Source organism: Polypterus senegalus, chromosome 4 (assembly GCF_016835505.1).
Source record: "Polypterus senegalus isolate Bchr_013 chromosome 4, ASM1683550v1, whole genome shotgun sequence".
NCBI classification, from domain to species: Eukaryota; Metazoa; Chordata; class Cladistia; order Polypteriformes; family Polypteridae; genus Polypterus; species Polypterus senegalus.
In genome coordinates, this window is record NC_053157.1 from 249,899,493 (window position 1) to 249,908,736 (window position 9,244).

Genomic DNA, 9,244 nt, shown 5'->3' on the forward strand with positions numbered 1-9,244 from the left:
GCCACCCAAGTTTTCATAACAGTTTTAATTGCGCCCCCCCCCCAACATTATTTTGAAAGGAGCCCACTAATACAAATTTGTTCTTTTTAAATGAATGATATATCATAGATGCATATATTATTATACCTACTTAACTTTTATCGACTTTTATCTAACTCTATATTTATTTTTCTAGTATCAGAATGTAGTTTAAGTTAATTTGTTTTGGTTTCAATAGATGTACTTTTTATATTTTTGATTGTTGTTTTCTTTTTTCTTATCTTTGTGCCCTCCTTTTGGTTACTTTGTGCCCCCCTAGGGGGGCCCACCCCACAGGTTGAGAACCACTGAGTTACTTAATGTCTCTAGTTAAGGCATCATTGGTGCTCAGCTTTCAGCCACATGTCTGTTCAATATGGCTACTGAGCTGTGCTCTTCATTGTGCTGTTCTTTGCAGTTCATGGTGTGATGGTCTTCATCAGTTGTTAGTAAGAGAGAGAGAGTGAGATAAAGCAAGCAAATTTATGGGTTTTCTGCCTAACCCCTAGAGCCAATAGGACATCATGGTACTTAAAGGCCTCTGAGACAAGTCAATTCCAAACAGCCATACCTCAGACCAATGGGGGAATAGAACATCTTAACACCTGCCCCCAAACCATATGTTAAACATCCTGGCTTCCTTGAGGGAGTTGAAAGACTTTAGCAGAGAAATACTCATTCTCCCCCAACTCTATCATAAAATTCCAAGAGACCCATTCCTAAATGTGGCGATAAACACTAGATTGCATTGCTTTGCCTAAATAACAAATAAAAACATAAAAAATATTTTTCAAGTTATATGTAAAATCTCACATGACAACATGCATCTTTATGCACTTTTATGTGTTCATCACAATCCTCATCTGGACAGAGTATAATAGACTGGTAATAAGCTGAGTTATATAGTGCCTACGATGTGTGAAGTATAAATCAATAAGAGTATCTCTATAACCTGAAGAACACACTTGTGACTCCATGTCAGGAATATTGTGTGAGGTGTTGGATTCCACACATTAGAGAAATAACCTGACCACTCAAGAGAAATTCGAGAGAAGAGAGATGAGACTGGACTGTGGGATTTGAAGGATTTGAATCTTATGAGTTTTGGAATAGAACATTAAAACATTACAACAATCGAGACAAGAACAGGCAATTCAGTCCAACAAAAGTTGGCAGTCCTGTCCACTTAATTCTGTTAAAAAATCATTAAGTCGAGTTTTGAAAGTACCTAATGTCTTACTGTCCACCACACTACTTGGTAGCTTATTCCAATTGTGTATCGTTCTTTGTGTTAAGAAAAACGTCGTAATGTTTGTGCAAAAATTCCCCTTAATAAGTTTCCAACTGTGTCCACGTGTTCTTGATGAACTAATTTTAAAATCACAGTCTCGATCCACTGGACTAATTCCCTTCATAATTTTAAACACTTCAATCTTGTCACCTCTTAATCTTCTATTTCCTTAAACTGTAAAGGTTCAGCTCTTTTAATCTTTCCTCATAACTCATCCACTGTAGCCCTGAATCAGCCTAGTCGCTCTTCTCTGGACCTTTTCTTGTGCTGCTTTGTCCTTTTTGTAGCCTGGAGACCAAAACTGCACACAGGACTCCAGATGAGGCCTCACCAGTGTGTTATAAAGGTTGAGCAGAATCTCCTGTGACTTGTACTCCACACATCAGGGAGCTATATAACCTAACATTCTGTTAGCCTTCTTAATGGCTTCTGAACACTGTTGGGAAGTTGATAGCTTAGAGTCCACTATGACTCCTAAATCTTTCTCATAAGGTGGACTCTCAATTTTCAGACCTCCATTGTGTATTTAAACCTCACATTTGTACTTCCTATTTGTAATTCTTTATATTTACTGACGTTAAATTTCATCTGCCACAAATCAGCCCAAGCCTTTCTGCTGTCCAAGTCCCTCTGTAATGAATCAACATATTCCAAAATTATCTGCCAGTCCTGGTATCATCTGCAAACTTAATCAGCTTGTTACTTAAATTCCTATCCAAATCATTTATATAAACTGCTCAAAAAATTAAAGGAACTCTTTTTAATCAGAGTATAAAATCAAGTCAATGAAACTTATGGGCTATTGCTCTGGTCAGTGAAGTAGCAGAGAGGCTTGTTCATCAGTTTCAGCTGCTTTGGTGTATTAGAGGGGCAACAATAAGAGATACAACCCCCAAAAAAGGAATAATGAATGGTTTAACAGGTGGAGGGAGGCCGCTGGCATTTGTCTCTCCTCATCTGTTTTGTCACTCATTTTGCATTTGTCTAAGGACAATGTCACTACTGCTAGCATGAGGCCATACCTGGACCTTACAGAGCTGGCACAGGTAGTCCAACTTCTCCAGGATGGCACATCAATACGTGGCATTGCCAGGTTTGCTGTGTCTACCAGCACAGTCTCAAGGGCATGGAGGAGATTCCAGGAGACAGGCAGTTTCTCTAGGAGAGTTGGACAGGGCCATAGAAGTTTCTTAACCCAATAGCAGGACCCACCAGTATCTACTGTTTTGGGAAAGGAGGAACAGGATGACCACTGCCAGAGCCTACAAAATGACCTCCAGCAGGCTGGCCACTGGTGTGAATGTCTCTGACCAAACAATCAGAAACAGACTTTATGAGGGTGGCCTGAGGGCCCAACGTCCTCTAGTGGGCACTGTGGAGCTCAAATGGCATTTGCCAAAGAATACCAGAATTGGCACACCCACCACTGGTGGGTGCCCTGTGCTTGTCACAGATGAGAGCAGGTACACCCTGAGCACATGTGACATGCTTGAAAGGGTCTGGAGAAGCCTGTGGAGAATGTTATGCTGCCTGTAACATCGTTCATCATGACCGGTTTGGTAGTGGATCAGTGATGGTCTGGGGAGGCATATCCATGGAGGGACAGATTTTATTTTTTTCTCCAGCCGTCTGGAGTTTTTTTTTCTTTTGTTTTTTCTGTCCACCCTGGCCATTGGACCTTACTTATTCTATGTCAATTAATGTTGACTTATTTTTATTTTTTATTATGTCCTCTATTTTTCTATTCTTCATTTTGTAAAGCACTTTGAGATACATTTTTTTTTTGTATGAAAATGTGCTATATAAATAAATGTTGTTGTTGTTGTTGTTGTTGTTGTTGCTTTCTGAAAGTCCAGATAAATAATATCATCTGCTCCACTTTGATTGTATGCTTCTGTTGCTTCCTCATAGAATTCCAGCATGTTAGTAAAACACGAGCTCCCTCTTCTGACAGTTCCTAATAACTCCTGTCCTTGCCATGTGTTGCTCAATCTTATCCTTAATAATTCCTTCCATTAATTTTCCTTTGATGCATGTTAAGCTTACTGGCCTATAGTTGCTCTGATCTGCCCTGTCACCCTTTTTATATAATGGGATGATATTTGCCATTTTCCAGTCCTTCAGAATCTCTCCAGTGCTCATTGACTTCCTAAAAATATGTGTCAAGGGTTTATATCTGTACTCACTAGCCTCCTTAAGAACACGAGGATAAATATTACCTGGGCCTGGTGATTTGCTTGATTTCATCTTATTTAATCTGAGCAGCATTTCTCTCTCTACAATTTCCAAATCTCTCAGTAACTCCTTAGTAGTCCCTGTTACTGCTCTGAGGTTATCCACTTGCTCACTTGTAAACACCTCAGAAAAATGTAAGTTTATGGCATCTGCTATTTCACTGTCTGTGTCTTTTAATTCCCCTTTACTATTCCTGATGAACTTCACCTCCTCCGACTGTTCTTTTACTACTAAAATACTGAAAAAGTCTCTTAGGGTCTTCTTTCGCCTTATCTGCTATATTTCTCTCCAACTGTCTTTTAGCCTCCCTGATATCCTTCTTAATGGTTGCTCTCATGTTCTCATACGTGCTACGATTCATTTTGCAGTCATTAGTCTTATACGTCTTATTCAGCTGTTTGTTCCCTTGCTGATTCTTTTTTAAATCTTTATTAATCCACTGTGGAGTTGTTTAAAACTTCCTATGAATTCCAAATTTAGGTATGTACCTGTCCTGCATTACATGTAAAACATTTGTAAACCTGTTCCACTGCTCCTTGACTGTCTCCAGACTTATCTCAGAGTATCCTCATTTGACTTTGCCACATCTGCACAAAATTTGCCCTTCCAAATTTAAACTTAACAGTTTTAGTTTTTGCACTCACTCTTCCAAAGCACTGAGAATTTATTAGATTATGTTCACATGACCCAAGTGGATCAAACACCTCTACACCCTCAATTCTATCCTGGGGCCTCATGTATAAACGGTGCATACACACAGAAATGTTACGTAAGAACGTTTCCACGTTCAAACCATGACGTATAAAATCTAAACTTGGGGTAAAGCCACACACATTTCAACGGTACTTCCTACCCTGTTGTATGCAAATTCTCCACTCGGTTTTGCAGACTTGCGGCAGCCAGCGTCAAAGCAAACTTACTGTTCCTGTGTGCTTTATCTTTCTTTTTCATATCCACATCCCTGACGCGGCTTTATGAATACACTGAAATTAACCAAAATTTGTTTATTAGTTTAACGCATCTGATTGTAATTAACCTGTAACAATATAATGGTCTACAGAATGGTCAAACTATTCCAAATACCATAACTGCTTTAGCGTTGTTACTCTCACTGCACCTTCTTTTTCTTCTTACAGCTGCTCCCGTTAGGGGTTGCCACAGTGGATCATCTTTTTCCATATTACTCTCACTGCACCCCTCAGAGTATTTATATCACTGTATCTGAGTTTGGAATCACAGCTCTACAGCAGCTGATCTGAAAGAGAATCATCTGTGTACAGCATCAAGCACACGCTGCCTCAGCCATGCTGTCTATTAAACTGCTCTCATATGCCAAACACTTCAAAACCTTTACTATACGGACCTCGCGGTTCAGAAAGAGTTTCATCCCAAGAGCTCTAAACGAAATCAATCACTCCATCAACTGCTCCTTGTAGAACTGTTTGGACTTATAAGTACAATTACCTCACTGTAAACTTGCACTACAGTTATAATATTGCACAACCTGAGTAACTTTATAAAGCGCAAATTTAAATATGATGATGATATCATTTTTAAGATGAAATACAGCAAAATATGTTTATTATATTATACAGATAAAACTTTAACTTCATTTAAATAATCTATATTGTTAATGATTAAAGGACATGGTGTCACTACGGTAGCAAGGATCTGCCACTCCGTTCACAGATTGTTCCTGCCTTGCACTGTATGCTTCACTGGGACTGGTGTGAAGGACAGAATAATCAAACATGTACTATGAAGATATTTCAAAGTTTCTTAAAAGTTTTGAAGAATCTGTGTTATAAGCTTACAGATGACTTAACGTATATTACAGAGCTGATTGTGTGGCGATTGGGTATTTGGAGAAAGAAAAGGAAAGACAGGAATTGGAGGTTAGTACGTTTGAAAGAGACAGTACTGCTGCAAGAAATTATTTTATAAATTATTTTATCGAAGCTCGCACACAATCACTGCGCCACTGTGTTCCATGTTTAATAACATGCTTTAACTCCTATCATCATGAAAATTATATCATGTATACATCTCAGTATTTATGTAGTTATTCAGAGAGCTGTAATATCCCAAATGTAATGGATTCTGTGTCCAGTTGGAGGAAGAGAGCCAGTTTAAGAAGCAAGTAGTGATTCACACACATAGATCACATACGAGTAGAAGATCCAATACAAAACAAAGCATTTAACGTGCTACTTTAATTACGATGTGATTTGAGAAACTGGTTAATTAAACAATTTTAAGATGAATTTTATGATGTTCTACTTTAATGATTAAATAAACTACGTGATTAAAGTGGAAATGTCGAGATTGAAGTTGACATTTCGTGCTTTTTCCCCACTGTGTGCCTTTTTTTCTCTGTACCCTAATAATCATTCATATGACACTCAGATGGTGGGCTACGACTCGGCTTTTCACGGTGACTTTGATATGTGACTTCTTTTTTATTTCAGGCACTGTGCAACTTTTTGAACTTGAGCTTTCGAGTTTCTCCAACACGCTATGTCACTCGATCAACTTCCTTTTCTTGTTTATACCAATTGTAAAAGGTGCTATATAGCGCCCGACCCGGCACAGACTTACGCAGAGGCACGTGTCAAACAAATAGGATTTTTTATTTCTCTCTTCAGCCTTGGGGCACGTCTTCCCCCTTTCCCACAGGCCCAACACAGTCCCAAAAGCACAAAACACAAACTATAAACAACCCTTTCTGGCACCACCACTCCTCCCAGGCAACCTCGTCCTCTTCCTTCCGATTCTGGCCACTCAGTGGTGGAGGCTGGCTCGTTTTATACCCCACCCGGAAGTGTTCCAGGTGCTTGACCACCTGGTCCTAATTACACCTCCGGGTGGGGCTGAAGATTTGTCCAACCAGGCTCTTGAGTCGTGGCAGCGCCCCCTAGCGGCCACCCCCTCTCCCAACCAGGCTGTAGAGGACTCCATGTCCCATGGAGCCACGTGGGAAAGTGGGAAATGAACATTGGCCAAGGGGGCTGCCACCTAGTGTCCCGGGGGAGGTAATGAGCTGTCCATGATGGCTCCCCCGGAACATATGCAGCAGGGGCGTCCCGACCGGGCATGGGACCCGGCTGTCCGTCACACAATGTATAAACCAACAAATAGTACGTTTTTCTTTGCCTCCATTTGGAATTCGCTGAAATTGTTCTATTTTCACCCGTAGTTTTGCCATTGCCTTTTCACAGAACGCTGAGCTTAAGGGCTATTTATATTGATTTGCATATTCAAATAGCTATAATTCTGGGAGGAGTTGGGGCGGGACAGCAGGCGTGTGCACGTGCGTTATTTTTCACGCTGACCAGGATTTATATAACGGAAGAACGTGGAAGTTTGCGTACGCACAAATTCCTGCATCTGGATCTTTCTGTACGTATGCTCATTCCCACTTTTGTGCTTACGTCATGTTATAGTGTGATTTCTACGCACGACATTATACATGAGGTCCCTGATTATTACTAAATACTAAATCCAGACAGGCTTCACTCCGTGTTAGTGCTTTAACATACTGAGTTAAAAAACAGTCACTGATTACTTAGTTTGTGATACACTATAATTTCCCCCTGTTAACTTGCCTTTTTAATATCACTAAAAAGATATGTATTGAAATTACTGTCTGCTTAGGCTGGTCTCTAACATAATCCTAATATAAGGCCTCTTTCCCTAATGGTTTCCAGGTGAAGCCACATGTCCTCAGTAATTTCCTCTTTCTGGAGTCTGCTTTGAAGGTCAACATTTAGGGCGTCTCATTCCTTCCTTGTATTTTAGAATTAGCAGAGTCACCATCCAGCTATGTAACAGGTGGATATCTCTAGCTTTGGGGTTGATGACACTGAGCAGTGTGCACATCTTACCTTAAACTTCAGACTGTCAACCCCCTGTCGCTAAATATGTTCTGCGGTAACTTTATTTATTATAATTAGGACATACAAAGAAGCATTGCCATATAAACCTAAATGATAATCTAACATATATCTGCGTGTGCTCATATAAAAGCCTGCAAATGCACCCAGCGGTGCTGTTCATTCTTGGCGCTCGGCTGCTCACTCGTCTGTCAGGGCTAAGCTGCTGCTAACTTCACGGACATCGATGTGCAGTGAAAGGTCCGTAACCTTCAATAATCAGCTCTTAACCCCAATATACAGTAGCTCAGACTAGGTAGATATCAGAATGCATTTTATTTTTAACGTTAATGCCCAGAGAATTACTGAGCCCTAATAAATGTAAATGCCATTAACTGCTTATATGTTTGATGTGCCAGCCTAAGAGCCTGCCCAGTACTCACACTGGCAAAGGCTCTGCTTGCAGTTTGTTTGTCTTCTGTCAGTGAGCGGCTCAGCACCGGCGTTCACAAAACAAGATCTGCCTGTGAAAAGGCTGGCAGGCCAGGGCCCTTCTGCTGAAATAAAGTTACTTTAGGCCTACATTTTTCATAGCTAATAGCACTAAAACTAATAATAAAGCATATTTATCCCTAATTAAAATTCTCAACATTATCCATCTTAATAAAAGGAAAAGTGTCTTTGTGTCTGTGTATCTGTGTGTCAATTTGTTTCCTATGTTTCTCTCATTACAACAGATGGCACAACACAAATATTTGTAGTAATAAAATTAATTGCATGTGTCACTCCAGCAAATGGTACATCACAATTATTAACACTGCTTTTACGAATCCAGCACCAAACGGTGTGTAACAGAGACATCATGTTAAATTTTTCATTCCAACAGATGGCAAACATCAAACATTAACGTGGCTTTTACAAATCTTATACTAAATTGTACATAACAGAGACATATACATTGTGTTTGTCATTCTAACATTCTACACATTCTGTTCCTACAAATGTTTGTAATGTGCCATTTGTTGAAATGGCAAATATGATGCATTGTATTAATACATGAAGTACATTCCAATAGGTGCTGCCAATGATAACGCTGAGGTTCACTTTGATCACTTTTATTTCATCCCAGCTTATTAAATGACACATTCCTTTGACATTTCTATACTTTGTCTTTATACCTTGAGTGACTGAAGTGAATGTTAGGGCAACGGATGTTGGAAGTTGCTGGTTTCTTGCCCAGGGTGTTACCAACGCTGAGAAGTTGCACTTCAATAATAATAATAATAATTCTTTACGTTTTTATTGTGCTTTTCTCACTACTCAAAGCTCTTCTGCACAGTGAGTGGGGAGCCACTTCAACCACCACTAATGTGCAGCATCCACCTGATGATCTGACGGCAGCCATTTTTGTGCCAGTATGCTCACCACACATGAGCTATTAGAAGGTGAAGTGAAGAGAGAAACAGTCAGCTAATGAGAGAGAGGGGACGATTAGGGGGACACAATAACAAGGCATTGGAGCGCAATTTAGCCAAGACATCTTCATGGAGGATACACAGGGATCTTTAATAACCACAGAGAGTCGGGTTTCAGTTTTATGCCTCATCTGATGGACAACACCTCTTCTAGCAGGCACCCAAGCTTTTCCTAGATGGTCTCCAATCCAAGTACTGGCCAGGCCTGAATATGCTTAGGTTGAGGTAGATTACCTGATCTGAAGTGCATGTGGTGTATCCGCTGGCTACAGAAGAGCAAGGGTGGCAGAAATAAGACCCCTTGGTTTAGAACTGGCATAAAACCAAATTACACTTTAGCAGACCCCCTGTGA